The sequence below is a fragment of the Globicephala melas genome, chromosome 21, assembly GCF_963455315.2.
Source record: "Globicephala melas chromosome 21, mGloMel1.2, whole genome shotgun sequence".
Classification (NCBI taxonomy): Eukaryota; Metazoa; Chordata; class Mammalia; order Artiodactyla; family Delphinidae; genus Globicephala; species Globicephala melas.
This window is the reverse complement of record NC_083334.1, coordinates 21,784,277-21,800,906: the sequence shown is the minus strand read 5'-3', so window position 1 is coordinate 21,800,906 and position 16,630 is coordinate 21,784,277. Positions and strand designations below refer to the sequence as shown.

The 16,630-nt window shown below is 43.1% G+C and overlaps 2 long non-coding RNA genes across 3 annotated transcripts in view; one reads left to right on the top strand and one right to left on the bottom strand.

Moving 5' to 3' along the window:
* Nucleotides 1-703: 703 nt before the first annotated feature.
* Nucleotides 704-3,324, bottom strand: LOC132594401 (uncharacterized). The gene is made up of 3 exons (XR_009560560.1): nt 2,670-3,324; nt 1,909-2,014; nt 704-1,005 (listed from the first exon to the last, which is right to left on the bottom strand). It is a non-coding gene; the product is annotated as an uncharacterized lncRNA (long non-coding RNA).
* The window catches only part of LOC115839965 (uncharacterized), a 32,280-nt gene continuing 18,017 nt past the window's right edge, over nt 2,368-16,630 (top strand). For both annotated transcript variants that reach the window (XR_011377139.1, XR_009560559.1), the window contains exons 1-3: nt 2,368-2,618; nt 13,461-13,972; nt 14,716-14,826. This is a non-coding gene — a long non-coding RNA (uncharacterized lncRNA). The remainder of the gene's footprint in view (nt 2,619-13,460; nt 13,973-14,715; nt 14,827-16,630) is intronic.

The window sequence follows — 16,630 nt, the reverse complement described above, 5'->3', positions numbered from 1 at the left end:
TATGCTTTGATACAATAATTAAACAAACAATTTGGTCACTGAACAGACCATTTGTAAGTACATGCGGGCTATTCATTGGTATGGAAGGTACTCTGCGACCCTGAGATTCTAGGATACCTTTGTATATTTCCAGGATGTCCACCCACTTGGTACAAACTGTCCGAAGGCGACAACTAGCCAACTGCTCTTCCAATGAGCTCCGTGTACCACAGCAATTCAGTCTAACAAGTACGAGTAACCTGAAGATTTGTTGCTACTTCTTAGTTTGAAATATCTTCAGGTTCAAGAGCTCTAGCCCTTCTGTATTCACATCAGGTTACATGAACAAAATCAAACACCTCCCCTTAGTTAAACAGGTCAACAGCCTGCTACAACCAAATGCATGTTAAAATTTTTGTGTCCATTGGAAGGACACAGACCAATAGGTAAATTCCTAATTTTATTTTACTTCTTAGGCTTTTTTTTTTTTTTTTGGTCTGGAGAGAAAATTGATTAAAAAAAAGTTTTGCTTTGGGGTTTTTCTTTTGCTATTTATATCCATGAAGTCAATTTTACATATCTTATTATGGCAATAAGCTCTTATTCATAAAATGCTATGTTGTATTTTTCTATGTGAGCATTTACTTATTTGATTTATTTACCATTCCATTGTCCATCAGATGTGACACATACCATCCTAACTGAATTCCGGTAACATCTCTGATGATATTTAAACCACTTGTTTATTAAGCAATTTTAAAGGCACGTTGTTCGCTTTAAAATTCTATACAATCATCTGATCATTTTCCTTTCAATGTGGCTAATAAAAATACAGGAAGGGGGGCTTCCCTGGTGGCGCAGTGATTGAGAGTCCGCCTGCCGATGCAGGGGGTGCGGGTTCGTGCCCCAGTCCGGGAGGATCCCACATGCCGCGGAGCGGCTGGGCCCGTGAGCCATGGCCGCTGAGCCTGCGCGTCCGGAGCCTGTGCTCTGCAACGGGAGAGGCCACAACAGTGAGAGGCCCGCCTACCGCAAAAAAAAAAAAAAAAAAATGCAGGAAGGGGTTAGATATTTACAGAAAGTATCTCAAGTAATTGGGAACAATTGGTGCTTTCACATTTGCACACTTCCCTTTGGAGGGAAGGTAATAAAACCCCCAAGTAATTACAGTCACATAGCCCTCCAGCTGTGTCATTCTGAGCACATAAATCACATCTTGTCAATATTACATCAGTCAAATGGGCCAAATAACAGTAATATATCTGAATTCTGTATAACTATTAATAGAGTAAGAACAAGTAAATCTGAAAGGGTTCTATCCGGAATAGAATCTGTTTTCATAAAAGGAAGTGAGAATTCGAACAATGACAGAAAGAGTTTATTTCTTGCCATCCACCCTCCAGGTTGTCAGAGAAGTCTTGTTAGATGTGCCTTAAGAGGATGCGGAGGAAGACCCTCCTATGTCCCTGTATCTCTGTCCACATTGTGTGTAATATCCTCCATGTCATCCTAATGTCAGACGGAGACAGCCTTTTCTGGACCTTATGGATTCTGAAGTCCAATTTGTGACTCGGACAATACCTCTATGCTGAGAGAATGTAGCTGTCTAGTTTATCTACCGTTGCAGAAGCAGACGCAACGCACAGCACACACACCTCTAGCACTCATTTGTCTGAATTCGACTTTTAACAAGTATGGAACAGGAAAGCCACGCTTTCTTTCTAAAGCGCTTCAGAACATGTGGCAGTGGCTACCCCTTACATAAGTCAGCGTGTTTCTATCTATTTTCAAACATTGGTGGTCCCTAAGCCTTTCTGTCTTATACTTTTTGTGAAGTGGATGTATTCAGGAAGACATTATGGGATTAAAAAAAAAAAGCCTCATCGTTCATTCATTTATTCATACACTTATTTGATAAAAAATAATTACCAGACTTCTACCATATGCCAGGCGCTCTTGTAGACACCGAGGATGCAGAGGTGAGCGATACCCTCACCGGTTTTGGTAGCAGTTGGGCATCCATCCAAGACGTTTCCTATAATGTGTGTGAAAAGAAGCATCGCTCCCACCGCCTTCCAGATATTCCCGCTTTACCCCGAAGTGGAGAGGAGGTCCTCAGGGTGACGTGTCCCTAGGCGCCCGGGGTGAGCGACGGGCCCAGGCGTGGAAGCGGGGCTGCGGCCGCCCGCGGCGGGAGCCCCCAAGTCCGGGCACCCGCTCTCCGGGCGGGGCGAGGCGGCGCGCTCCGCTCCAGGCCGCGCCCTCCGCCGGGGCCTCCAGGAGGCGCTCGCGCCCAGGCCAGGGGGAGCGCGGGTTTCCTCAGAAGGTGGGAACTCAGCTGAGAAGCCGTACCCCGCCGCCCGCCGGCACCCCGCTCCCCCTTCCCGCTCCCCGGTACGCCCACCTCCCGCCCCGAGTGACTGAGGGCCGAGAGGCCCCGCCCCCGCCGCCCGGAGTGGACCCGGTGCCCGCGGAGCCCGAACTCCCGGCTGGGGCGTCTCTTCCCTCCGCTGGCGCTGAGCAGCCCCGGGCCCGCGGGGAGGGCGGTGCGACCGCCGACCCCGCCCACGGCCTTCCCGCCGCCCTGGGGATGGACCCGGCGGGCGGAAGCCCAGTCCGCCCTCGGGGCCGCGCGTCAGGTAAGAGTGTATGGGCCCTGTACCCGTCCCGGGCTGCGGCGCGAGACCAACCTTTGAGGCGCAGGCGTTCTCCCAGAGCCGCAGCTGATGTGTAGGAAGACCTGCGCGCGGCGTCTTAGTCCGGGGAACTTTGGCCCTTCGTCTCGCCCCTGCCCTCCGCTCGGCTTGCTCGGCCGGCGTGGGTGGGGAGGGGCCGACTTGCGCGTCCTGAGGGGAATCGGGGGCGGGGAGGCGCAGGGTCCCGGCTGGGATGGCAGCGCCCCTCGTCCTGACGGCGGGGAAGGGCCGAGGGAGGGCTGTGCTGGGTTCCGGGGCTGGACCCGCCGCCGTGGGACTTAGCCTCTCCGCCTCCTAACCTCCCCTTCCCTAACCTTACAGTAGGTTCCAATAATATTTAATTGGCTCTCGGGTTTAGAACTCATCCATAGGCTCGCAGGTCCCTTGATTCAGCCACGTTCCTCTCCGCTCCTTCCTCGGTTAGAGAAAGTGCCGGGGGGGAGGGGACTGGAGGGACCCCTGAAGGGCTGGCCTGAGCCGACTGAAGAGGCCGGGACCCGCGCCGTCACAGACGCCAGAGGACCCTTAGGGCGGAGTCCAGGGGCACAGGAGGTGGTCCGAGCCGCGTCGAGTATTGATCACCGTCGAGTGAGGAGCGGGCTGACCCCTGAGAAGCACTGTGAGGAAGATGCGTTACTCGTCCCCTCGAAGGAAGTGGGTGGCCTTTAAGGCTCTATTTCCCCCACGCACACCCCACCCCCCGACCTCCAGGCCCGAGTGGCCCCTGGCGGCCGTGCAAGCCTGGCTTTCAGTCCCAGAATTTGCCAAGCTCCAGGAAGAGTCCGGGCTGCAGAGGTGGCCCCTGGGGGCTAGAGCTTAAGAAGTGCTGCACACCCCCCGGGGGGTGGGCGGGTCCTGGAGGTGGAGGGAGGAAGGGTGGACGGAGTAGTGGGGCGGGGTAGGGAGGGGTGAGTGCCCTGGGAGACTTTGAGAAATACCCCCCGCACCCCCGACCCCGCGACGGATCCGTTGATGCCGTAGGATTCCGGCGCCTTTTGGGAAGAGGTGCCTCTGCTTCTTTACTGCTGTGTTCAGAACGATGCAAAACCAACTCTTCATCCTCTTGCTGCTTTGCCAGGAGTTTTAAAGCACTGCTCTATTCTTGGCTCACTTGGTTCTTGGTTCCCCAAATAGCAGTTTTGAGCTGTCCAAGGTATTTATAAGTGTTCTCCTTAAACTGAGACTGAACCCTACTCTTCTGGAAAAACTACCCTAACTTCAGAGGAGATATTCTTTTCTGCCCATTCCTTCCTTCTGCTGCCCTCTTAACAATCCGTGTTCTCAAAGGTGTTTGTGTTTCAATTTTTGCTTTATGTGGAAACAACCTTCCCCCTGCACCCCCCAAAAAACTTTCCTAGAACATAGGTGTTTCAAACCCATGACAATGTTTTGTAGTTGGTATACACTGGCTAAACTGCATAGCAATCCCCCCAAGAGCCAGAGGCTAGCAACAACTTTACTACTTATTTTATTTGATGCCCTTCAAGTTTAGGAAGGTCCCATTTTTATTACCCAGCAGATAAGACAGAGCCCTGGATGGCTGTGGTTGTGATTAGATAACTTCTGATGTTTTCATTTCCCTTACTGAGCTGCTGCTTCTAGATTAAATTCGTTTTATTGCCTGTTCATTTTTTTTTGCGGTTCGCGGGCCTCTCACTGTTGTAGCCTCTCCCGTTACGGAGCACAGGCTCTGGACGCGCAGGCTCAGCGGCCATGGCTCACGGGCCCAGCCGCTCCGCGGCATGTGGGATCTTCCCGGACCGGGGCACGAACCCGCGTCCCCTGCATCGGCAGGCGGACTCTCAACCACTGCGCCACCAGGGAAGCCCCTGCCTGTTCATTTTTAAAGAAAGACTGACAAAGTCACTCTAATAGATCAGGGGGTCTGAGCTCAGAGTAGGTCAAAGGTGCTCACATGTAGGGAGGTGGATAAAAATAGCAGGAGGGGACTTCCCAGGACTTCCCTGGTGGCGCAGTGGTTAAGAATCCGCCTGCCAATGCAGGGGACACGGGTTCGAGCCCTGGTCCGGGAAGATTCCACATGCCGCGGAGCAACTAAGCCCGTGCGCCACAACTACTGAGCCTGTGCTCTAGAGCCCGCGAGCCACTACTACTGAGCCCACGCGCCATAACTACTGAAGCCCGAGTGCCTAGAGCTCGTGCTCTGCAACAAGAGAAACCACTGCAATGAGAAACCCGTGCACCCCAACGAAGAGTAGCCCCTGCTCTCTGCAACTAGAGAAAAGCCTGCGCGCAGCAACAAAGACCCAACGCAGCCAAAAATAAATTTATTTTTTAAAAAAATAGCAGGAAGGTTGGCAAGTACAGCCAGGTCACCTGTGTTAATTGTGCACACTAATAAGGCCAGAATCTCCTAATTTATCTCTGGTGGGAAGTTCTGATGGTTTCACGGGATCAAACTGAAACTGCATCAAAACTGAGTGGAAGTATCCATCCCCAGTAGGAGTGGCTGTTGTATCCTGGATAGTTTTTAAAAGGTCAGAGAGGAGGAGCTTGCCTGCAGTGGAACCAGAGGTCTGCTCACGTGTCAGCATGTGAAAGCGCTCATGGACATCAGCCCTATACCGTTCCTGTGAGCGTTCAGTTTCATATTTATTCTTCCAGACACACTCCCAGCATCATTTATTGGGAGCAGGAGCCGATGGGATCCAGTGTGCTTCCCAGCGTAAGACAAACACTTTCCTTGAGCTTCTAAATATTTATTTAAAAATAGTTGCTCTGAGGTTTGTGAGTTGTTTTTCAGTTGTGCTTAAAAGACTTCCTATTTATTTCCAGGTCTCTGGTAGGGACATGGCATTTTGCTTGAATCATTGGTTTGTCTTAAGGAGACCTTGCTTTGGGAGATTTTGATTAAAAAGTGCCTTTTACTACAGGGTTTCTTGATCTGCATGTAGACTTCTGATTTTAAAATACTGCATTTCAGTTAGTAGGAAGTAAAGATATTATCTGTTTGCAGAAAAGTTTCATGTAGTATTCCAGAAAATAGAGGCTTTGATTCATCCCATCATCAGATGATTGGAGTCCATCATAGTGTCTGAACAGCTTTAGATTATATTGACTAGAAGGAATAATCACAGAGAAAAAAAAAGGGTTACTTGGAATCTTTATTCTCATCTGCATTTGAGTCTTTTGCAACCCAACTGAATGTATTTATATGATTTGCACCATGCACTTCTCTGTCTTCTCTTCACAAGTTCCCTGAAATGTAACACTCTGGACCTTTACCGCCACCTTTATTTACATAAAGAAAGGATTTTTCCATTTAGAGATAAACATGTTGGAGGTGGGTAGTTAATATTGTGTATAATCAATGTCCCACATTTTCAGAGGGGCCTCAATCCAGAACAAAGAATGAGAAGAAGACTCTGATGGTAGCTGCCCCACTGATTGGGAGAAGGTCTCTATACCAGTTGGGAAAGTCACTGCATGAGTCTTTGTATTTTTTAATCAGATATATGATCAGAGGATCTGTACTGCATGCATTTTGAAGAGAAAAGGGGCTGAATTTGTTCTCTATATTTACTTTTTCCATGTTTGTCACGTTAATATTTAAAAAACAACAAACAAAAACCCCTTTGTATCCCTGCAGTAACCCATATTGCCTTGGCAACAGTAGCTAGCCCAGTGGAGTCACAAAATATCAAGACAGAAAATTTTAAACGCACTTAAAATGTCAGATGGTTCAAGATCATCCTGTAATGCATTAGAACTGACCTTCCAGCATGTAATACAGTTGCTTTTAACTGCCTTTCTCCTGATTGAATGTAGATGGGAAAGACAGATTACAGAACTTAAATTCTTTTTAGGATGTTCTAAAATTTTATGGTTTTTCTTTTGAGGGAAGCATTCTTTGAAAATTAAGTGGGGTAGAATTACAAATCCTTTCTTTGAGTGAGGTGTTCTTATGGAGATTGGTGATAAGTCCAAAATCAAGCTCAATCAATGGGTCAGGCAAGATGTGCTCTCTTTTTTATGCTATTTGAAATAGACAATATATAGTAGAACCTCAATTAGCATTAAACTCAGTGGATATCTGCTAAAACTGTGACTGCAGAATAAAAACATAGTCTTTTCTGTACTAGAAATCTCATTTATGTGGGAGCTTTCTGTTTAGTGTATGAACTACTAAATATATACAAAGTATAGTATATGTTTTCCTTAAGTTAGCAAATGCTGCGAAGTCCTGCATAGACTTCCTGACCCAACTATAGGACATTTTGGAGTAATGCTTTCATCTCTTTTTTTCTTCCTCTCATTTTAAAATCTCAATATATTTTTCTGTATTGTTGTATTGATTTATTTTTGTTTGCTGCTACAAACTCCTTTTTTTTTTTTTTTTTGGACTGAGGAGAGGAAAAAAACTAATAACTGGATAAACCTATCTTTCTCTTCCTTCCCCAGAGAAAAGAGCTGAAATGTTAGCCCAGATTATTGGCTCTGAAAGAGCCAGAAAACTCTTTGAACTGAAGTGACCTTCTCATTTCAGAGGTCAGAGTTCAACCTTCTTATTTCAGCCCTGAGAAAATGGAAGCCAAAGTTTATGTGATTAGATACTAGTTGATGACAACATCTGTGTCCTTGATTATTCAAAACACTTTTGCCAATTGGGTATCAGGTGTCTAGAAAGGGAGGCAGCTATAGGTGGAATTTCATATGGTGTTACAGACAATGTTACAGACTAATGATGCCAATTGAAATTATTTATGTTGTTAATCATTAATAATAAACATTGCATTGTATCATGAACATTTTATCCTTTAGTAAAGTCAAGCTGCCACTCATCTACATTTCTACTGTCAGATTCCCAAAGCAAAAATCTCTTACTTATTCTACTTTTTGCTAATTACAAAGTTAAAATTTTTTAGCAGAAGACTTCTTGTTTCTCAAAATGGAGGGTTAGGTTAGTTGGATCCCGTTAAAAAAAATTGAAAAGTTGAAAAGATTTGACAAGTGGGACTCTCTGGCTAGTTTTTTGGGTAAAAGACTGTTTTCAGAATAATATTTGGAAGGGTTGGTGGGAGCGGGGAATCAAAACTGCCTATGCCGCAGGGGAATTGAAGACAGCACCCAGCTGACCAAGGTTGTTAACCCTGCTCGGGTAGGAGGGACGGAGGTCAAGTCCAGCAGGGAAGGCAGTTCTGGAAGACTTTCCCTATAGCCTTTAACCCCAAAGTGCAACGGCATCAGTGTGAGTTAAGCGGAACTGAATATGCCCTTCTGCATCACAACCACAAGAGACTAGAAAATGCTACTTGGAAGTGAGCAGAACAGGAGGAAGAAGGAAAAGAAGATAATCCCGTAGAAAATTGGCCACAGACCAGTCCTCACAGGCATTTGCATTTTGGGCACGTACAATCTGAGGGAGCCAGAGAAAGTCAAGCCTTAAATTTGGTTTGACTTGGTTTCCAGGTAATGGAGTTTCCAAGAGTCTAACCGGCAAATGCAAAATGCAGAGGAGGAAGCATATTCATCTCAGGCCGCAGGAAAACCTCACAGGCAGTTTTCAAGGTCAGTAGCAAATGCGCACTTATAGGTAACCAAGCTCACAAGAAAGCAAGACAATAGGAGGGAGAATCGGCCAAAAACAGGACAGCAGGAAGAGGTTGTGTAGACTGCTGCTATCAGAATTCTCAGGCTCAGATTATAAAGCCACTTTGCTTACTGGGTTTAAAAAAATAAATGATAATATTGGAAATGTTTGCAGGAAACAGAAAGCTACAGAAATAAGACAGATTGGTTAAGGAACCAAACAGAATTTATATATATTTATTATAAACTCTGTATGTATTTGTTATAAATTATATATATATGGACATCTTTGGCAGCAGATTGGATGCTAGAATACAGCAGAAGATTAGTGAACTAAAAATAACTCAGAATATATATCATCAAGAATTTACAACAGGGAGTCAAAAATATGAACAACAGAGGAAAGAAACCTAGAAGAGACAGTGAGAAGTTTGAACACATGTTTTTAAAAATAGACATTCTTTAACAATAAGAATTCTTAAAAGAAAATGACTACAATATCATCACACCTAAATATTTATAATAATTCCTTAATACTTTCAAATATCTATTCCATCTAACATACATTTGATCAAAATCCCAGAAGGCAAGGAAAGAGATAATAGGGGAGATTCAATATTTAAAGAAATAGTGACAAACTTTTCCAGTGCTAATAGAAATACTATTCCCTTACTCACTGGCAAGTTAATACCAAGAAGGATCATTTTAAAATCCACACCTACATTCAGCAGAATAAAACTGAAGAAAACTAAAAATAGAGGGGTGAGGGGGAGAGGGAAGAAGAATAGCCAGAGAAAAAGTCAGATTAGCTTTGAAGAAAGGACAGTTGGACTTGTTGATTTTTTTAAAATAAATTTATTTCTTGTATTTATTTATTTTTGGCTGCGTTGGGTCTTTCGTTGCTATGCTCCGGCATTCTCTAGTTGTGGCAAGAGGGGGCTACTCTTCGTTGTGGCGCGCGGGCTTCTCATTGCAGTGGCTTCCCTTGTTGTGGAGCATGGGCTGCAGGCACGCGGGCTTCAGTAGTTGTGGCTCGCGGGGTCTAGAGCACAGGCTCAGCAGTTGTGGTGCACAGGCTTAGTTGATCCACAGCGTGTGGGATCTTCCCGGACCAGGGCTCAAACCCGTGTCCCCTGAATTGGCAGGTGGATTCTTAACTACTGCGCCACCAGGGAAGCCCCGGACTTGTTGATTTCTGAACAGCCACAATGGTAGCCAGGAACCAGTGGTATGATCTCTTCAATATGCTAATAGAAAATAGTTGCCAGCGAAAAATCCTACATCATCAAAAGTGACCTTTGAGATGCAAAGTCATGTGCATTTTGTAATCCTAAAGTCTTGTATTTTATAAGATTCTGAAGTGCAGTGAGCCGCACAATTAAGGACAAAAGCATGTGACTTGAATCACTGCCTAATAAGTCTTTACATCCTTGTACTCTCTTATTTCCACCTTTCTCCCCATCAAATTATCACCACTATCAGTTATCTAATATTAATTTCTCCACTGACACAATTTTCCTCTATGATTTAAAAAATTAGTTTTGTTTAAATTTATCATCAACAGGGCATGGAATCAAGATAAAAGGATACTTTGGAGAATATGGCCCCATTCATACTTTCTCATCCACGTGCTTTTTAAAAGCAGAAAATAACTAGATTTTGTGTTTACGAGAGTATTGCGGAAGATGTGCTATCAAATATACTAATTGCTAGAGCTATTGGGGGAAGCAATATGGCAGTATGTCTTGAGAACCTCAAAGTGTTCACTTCCTTTGGCCTGGTGATTCCATGAGCGTGGAATCTATCCAAGAGAAGATGGAATACACACTACACACCCGGTACACACAGCATCACAGCACAGAAAAGTCATTTTGCAAAAGATACACATCAAATTATATTTATAATAAAGAAAAATTGGAAGTAACTTACAAGTCCAGCAATTTAGGGAACAGCTTAAAATTTTTGATTCAGTCATACAATGGAAATTTTGTAGCTTTTTAAAAATGCTGTCTAATGATACAGTAATAGAAGAAAATACATATGGTCCAATATTAAGAGGAAAAAGCAAGATACAAAGTTGTTTCTACAATATGATTTTCTGCATTAAAAGATTTGAGAGAAACCTATACAAATGCTCCATTGGTTCCTCTTGGGTAATAATATCATAGATGATTTTTCTCCCTCTTCCTTAGTCTTTTTTATACTTTCTAAAATACAACAAATATATATTATTTTAATAATCAGAAAATTATTTAAAAATCTAATCAGTATCTCTTAAGCTGGGTGAGGAGACTCAGGTGTTCATTTTGTCATTTATTTTTATTCCTACATATGTCTATCATACTTACGTAATATAACAACTAACAAAGCAAAATATAAATAGATGACTTATAGAGGTAGGATATAACCATATATAATGTTATTTAAAAGTCAGGAATCAGGGCTTCCCTGGTGGCGCAGTGGTTGAGAGTCCGCCTGCCGATGCAGGGGACACGTGTTCGTGACTCGGTCCGGGAAGATCCCACATGCCACGGAGCGGCTGGGCCCCTGAGCCATGGCCGCTGAGCCTGCGCATCTGGAGCCTGTGCTACGCAACGGGAGAGGCCACAACAGTGAGAGGCCCGCGTACCATAAAAAAAAAAAAAGTCAGGAATCAAAAGGTGTTGTGTCCCCTGTCTGGGCATTCACAGAGACTATATAACTCACTAATAGTAAACATCAAAGAAAGTGAAATGGACGATAAAGAAATGTGTTATTTATGAACTAAATATTAATAACCCCAAATTTGTTTACATGTCAAATTGAGTACATCCAAATTGTCTATTTAAATAAAAATAATCTTTTGCTACATCCCAGCAGTCAATAACAATAGAAGAAAAAGTTTATTTCATCTAGCTGTTAGAGAAATATGTCTTCTTTAGAATAAAACTTCCACAGATTATAATTTCAATGTTATTGAAATTATGCAGCCACACATATATATATATATTTTATACATATATATAACATATATATATATATTATACACACTTATCAAGAATTTAGAATAGGGAGTCAAAAATATAGAAAATACAAAGTAGAAGACCTGAAAGATACACTGAGGCCTAACGTACACTTTTAAATAACACATTATTTAGAATATATAAATATATCCTAACTTATCGTAAATTATATAATTGCAAAATTATGCAAAGGTCACTTGAATGAACATGACAGTATGACTGTGACTTGAACATTACCTGGCTAGCAGGTCCCTGAGAGGGTCAAGGGCGGGAAAGAGATTTTGTTAAAAGCAGATTCCTAGCCATGTTGGTTTCTTCTGTTTTCTCCTCCTCCTGTTCCTGCTCTGTATTCATTATCACTAAGAGTCATCCTGGTCTCTCCTTCATCTCCCACAGCCAGTTACCAAGTCCTGCTGGATTTACTTTGTAAACATTTCTCAAATATGCCACCTCTTCCTTACCCTGCTCTCATTGCCCTATGGAGGTCCCATTCTCTACCTGGAATATGGCCTTAGCCTCATGACGAGTCTCCCTGCCGGCTTCACACACCTGCTGGAGAGATTCCTATGAGATACATATCTGTTGGCATTGCTTCCAGGTGTCATTCAATTCCACAAATACTTTTTAAGCACCATTTAAGTACCAAGCACTGTTTTAGGCACTGAACACACCAGTGAACAAGATGGATCAAGTTCCTACACTCAAGGAACTTAAATTCTAATAGGAATAAATAATTCAAAGACATGCTTGGATGTTCTTTCTAAGACCTGGCCTGTCCTGCCTTCCTTCACCCATCAAATGCTGGCATTTCTGCCCATGGTTTACCTTTGGGTAGTATTCAGCTTTTTGTGGTTCAGCTTAGGAATCATTTCCCCCCTGAGAACCTTTATGAGCTTCATACTGGGCTAAGTGGTCCTTTTCTGTGCCTCATAGCACCATGTGTATAACTTTATTACAGCACCTCCCACATTTCATTAAAATATGTGTTTGTCTCCTTCATGAGGTAAGCATTTGAGGAAGGAAATTATGGCTTAATCATTTTTGTAATTCCAATGGTCAATGCAAATGAAGGTAGAAAAGATGGGAAGCAGGATTAATAGGTTAAAAAAAAGTTGGAGTGATACTGGTTTAACATATCTAGTCTGATGGAGGAAGGAAGGCTTCCTTGGCTGGGACAGTAAAATATTGTGAGAAAGAAAGGTTGGGGCAAAAAGAGAAGATCTTGCTTGTGGTCATATGTGGCACTTCCTCAACACTGGTTTGTTTACGAATGTGGATGTAACATGAGTGTGGCCTTTGCTGTTAACACAGGAGGCTGCTTGTTCTAAATAGACAATTCTCTGCAAAGGACTAAATCAAACCACTTTATTGTTCCTGTGACCCTTGTCACTTGCCTCCCAGGTCTTTTGGTCCCTGTGGAAGTCATGGGAACAAGGAATCCGGATACTTTGATCTGGTCATGGAGAAATATAACCCCCATGAAAGTAAGGATGAGATGCTCCTGTCCAAGTTTATATCTTTTCTTACCTTGTACTATTAGTTAAACTATTTAGCTACTAAGCCCCTTAGTAAGTAATTAGGAAGCATTAAGTTATTAAGCAGGAGCAGCATAGAGCCAGTAGTGATTATCCTCAATCCCTAAATGGAGAGCAAATACAAACAAGAGTTATTTTAGTGAATGGAGAAAATAGGTAGAGCATCTAGCCACAATCACTAGTTAAGCCATTAACAAAGAAGATCACTCTCCCTAGGCAGGGTGACATTGAATGCCAGAAATGAACTGAATCAAATAACCGTTAACAGCACAACCAAAAAGCCACAATGCAATCCTAAGATGGGGTGCAAGGCAGGATCCGTATCAGTTATCCTGTTCTAAGTAGTAACAGAGAAACCCAATGCAAGCATTTTTAATCAGTAGAGAGGATTTATGGGACCATGAAAAGGAAGATTCCTAGGTAAGGAAGTGAACTAATCAGGAGAGATTAACACTGTAACTGATAACTTTAAAATTCTGGTGACTTCAGGACTTCCCTCGTGGTCCAGTGGGTAAGACTCCGTGCTCCCAGTGCAGGGCGCCCAGGTTCGATCCCTGATCGGGGAACTAGATCCCACATGCCGCAATGAAGATCCTGCATGCCACAACTAAGACTCAGCACGGCCTAAATAAATAAAAATAAAATATTTTTTAAAATTCTGGTGATTTCACACAATGTAAATTTGTTTCTCCATGCAGTTCGGTCCAGTGTTCCCGGTCAAGCAACCGTCCTGAGATGCTGTCCTCCAAATGGTTACCCAGGCTCTCTCCATTGTGGTTCTCCACCCAGCCAGCAGATGGGGAAAGAAAAAGGAAGATCACTAGAGAAGAGGCAGGCTTGAAAGGGGAGACATCGATTTGGTCCACATTCCATTGGCTAGAACTCAGTCATATGGCCAAGGAGGCTGGAAAATGTAGTGAGCTGTGTGCCCAGGAAAAAAAGGAAACACTAGCAAATATTTAACTAGTTTTTGCCAGCTGCAATGGGAGCTAAATGTTTTCTGGCTTATTTCCAATGAAAATAGAGTGCCTCAGTCTCTGTATTCTAAGAAAGACACTGAGATTCACCTTGAGTCACAGGCACATCCCTGAACAGACGAACTGACCAGGGGACTGCAATGGGCTGATGGCCTCAAGCCCACCAGAGTCCACCTGTTGAACGAGAGGTGGGGTCGGCTTTCCCTGAAATGTCTGGACTGCACGAGAAAGAGGTAAATATCAGAGAGATAATGTAAGTACTATTAGGAAGTAGGAACAGATTAGTGAACTAACAATGTCCACCTAAGGTCCTTATCCTAGAAAAATGGAATATCAAAAAGATGACGAGATAGCTCAAGGATCTGGAGAAAACCATGGGCGAGACATGTGACCTGGTTATTGAAACTCATGCCTGCCAGGCACTCAGGCGCTGGGAATGAAGCAAGAGCCCTGTTCCTGGCAAACCTGTGTAAAGCTGAGAAAGTAGCAAGGAACAATAACTCTGTCCTTTAAACTGAGCACCTGCCTTTGGGTCCCTTAGATTCTCCTGAATCTGGGGGCATCACTAAATCCCTGAAGTAGAGAGGTCCCAGTTTAGGTTAGAAGGCTACAGAGGCTGGAAGTAAGAGAAATTGCTAGGCTTAATATTCCAATGTCATTCATTCCATGAATGATGTAGAGATTTATTCAAGGAAATGAGCATACACATTTTCTCATTAAAAGGACCAAAACTCCATGCATTTTTCTGGGTGATAGGTTTTGAACCTATTGTTTCTTCAGCTGGTACTTTCAGTCCGTTTGTTGTTTCCAGAGAATGTCTCTAATCACAAATGAACTGTCTTTTGGCCCAGCTAAAGTCGATGTATTCGCCATCCATTCTCTCATATAAGAATATAAAGAGAACTTTATTTCTAGAGTCCCACACTCCTTGATCTTGTGAAATTCTTATTCATTTTTAATATTGTTTGTTTTTCAGATTCACAGCAGCTAAATGTACTCAGGACTCTCCGATTACCACTGTCTTTCCAATTTGGGACTTGGCTGTCATCAATCCAGGGAAAGATATTCAGGAAACTTTCCCTTTAAGGTTAGAAGTGCTTTGAAATCTAGAGCATATTCCTGAAACACCATCGTGTTTCCTGAACAGACCTGTTCAGTGAAGTTTCCCACCCTTCACTACAAGCCCTAAGTGGTGACAGCCCAGTGGGGGCGTGGGGAGAGAGAGAGAGGATGTACAGAAGAGGGACAGGCATTCAGAGACAGAATACTGGTGCTTTGGTCTCTGTCGCCCCACTCCAGCCAGGGGGCGCTTCAGAGTAGAGATCACCATCTTTTAACCCTGTCAAACCTGGACACTACACATGTGTACTCAGAGCAAGGCACCAATTCAACAAACATTTTATTTAGGGCTTATCATATTCCAGGCTCTGTTGTTAGGGAAAGCATCCCCCAGTGAGAGGATCAACATATGGAAATAATTTAAATATCTATCTATCTATCTAATGACTATTAGAAAAACCACAGAATTATCTTAAAAGATGAGCTAGAATCATATGTATTGACAGGGAAGGATACTCGAGACTTATGTTGAGGGGAAAAAGGTTACTAACAGTCTGTATAGTATGGTCCCTGTTTTGATTGTTTTTAAAGTATAGATAAATTATCAGAGTTGGATTTACGGCAAGGCTAAGGCTCAGAAGCTCTCAGTTGCAGAGATCTTGTTCAAAACTCTGAACTTAATTTTGTATTTTTCATAAAGAGGGTCTCCAAAAAAGCATAAGTATGAGGTCAAAATCTGAATCATTCCCTGATATTTATATACATGACCAACTTTATGGCCTACCGTGGTTATCTCAGGCAGTTGGAATGCAGAGACTTTCTCTTTTCTATCATCCCAAAGAATGCCTCCTGAAATTCCTTTATAGCCATCCCTTCTCTTACCCTGTAACCCCTGGCCAGCCCTCCCTGTGTTTCTACACCTATCTCTGAGTGAGATAACTCATGGGCTTTGTAAACAGAAGTCCATTATTCAGATAGTAGATACTATCTCTACCCTATGTCCCAGCCAACCTATGGGACACCCTCTCTCATCATCTTCCTCCAAGTTCTGCTTTTCCCTGTTTCCCAGTGACCAGTATCATGACCTTCCACTTCATTCCCTTTAACCAATATTCCCTTAATCTCATATTGTCTGTTTCTCTCCCACTCTGCTCATTTTCTGACAAAAAGCAAAGACCAAAAATTACATATATGTGTTTCTAGGTCAGAGACTTTATTTCTCACTAGTGATAAAAATTTTCTAGCACAATAAATATGCCTAAAATCTACTTAAAACTTAAGACAAATAAAAATAGCTAGTAAAGTCCATAAAACCAACAGCAGTACTTTAATTAGATTATGGTGCTTTTTTGCATGTGTTTTCCTTACGTGGTAATGTTTGGTGCCCAGAGAGGCTTAGGGCTATTTACTGCTGTCTAAAATTGGCTTTTTGGACCAGCTACACTTCCTTAAGCATCTTCACATTTTTTTTATTTTGCATTACAAATCAAAAATGCTACATTCAGCCAGTAGTTCAGTGCAATTAGTAGACTGTGAACTATTTGATCATCATGGAATCAGTGCAGTAATTATCTGTGATTAAACTTAATTTACGTGAATTGAATATGCAAGAAATATAATTTAACTGTACCCTGTGTTAGTTCAAATTAAGTTCAACTGCATATAATAGTTAGCTGCTTTCTCTTGCAAAGGGATTTTACAAATTCTAGGCAGTTTGGGGTTGCCGTGGCCAGGTGTCCCAAGTTCTTTAAGAACTCAATCTCCTTCTGGCTGTCAGCTCTTATAATCTCTAAAGTGTGGGCCTGGTATTCATGGTCTAGGAAGGTAACTGG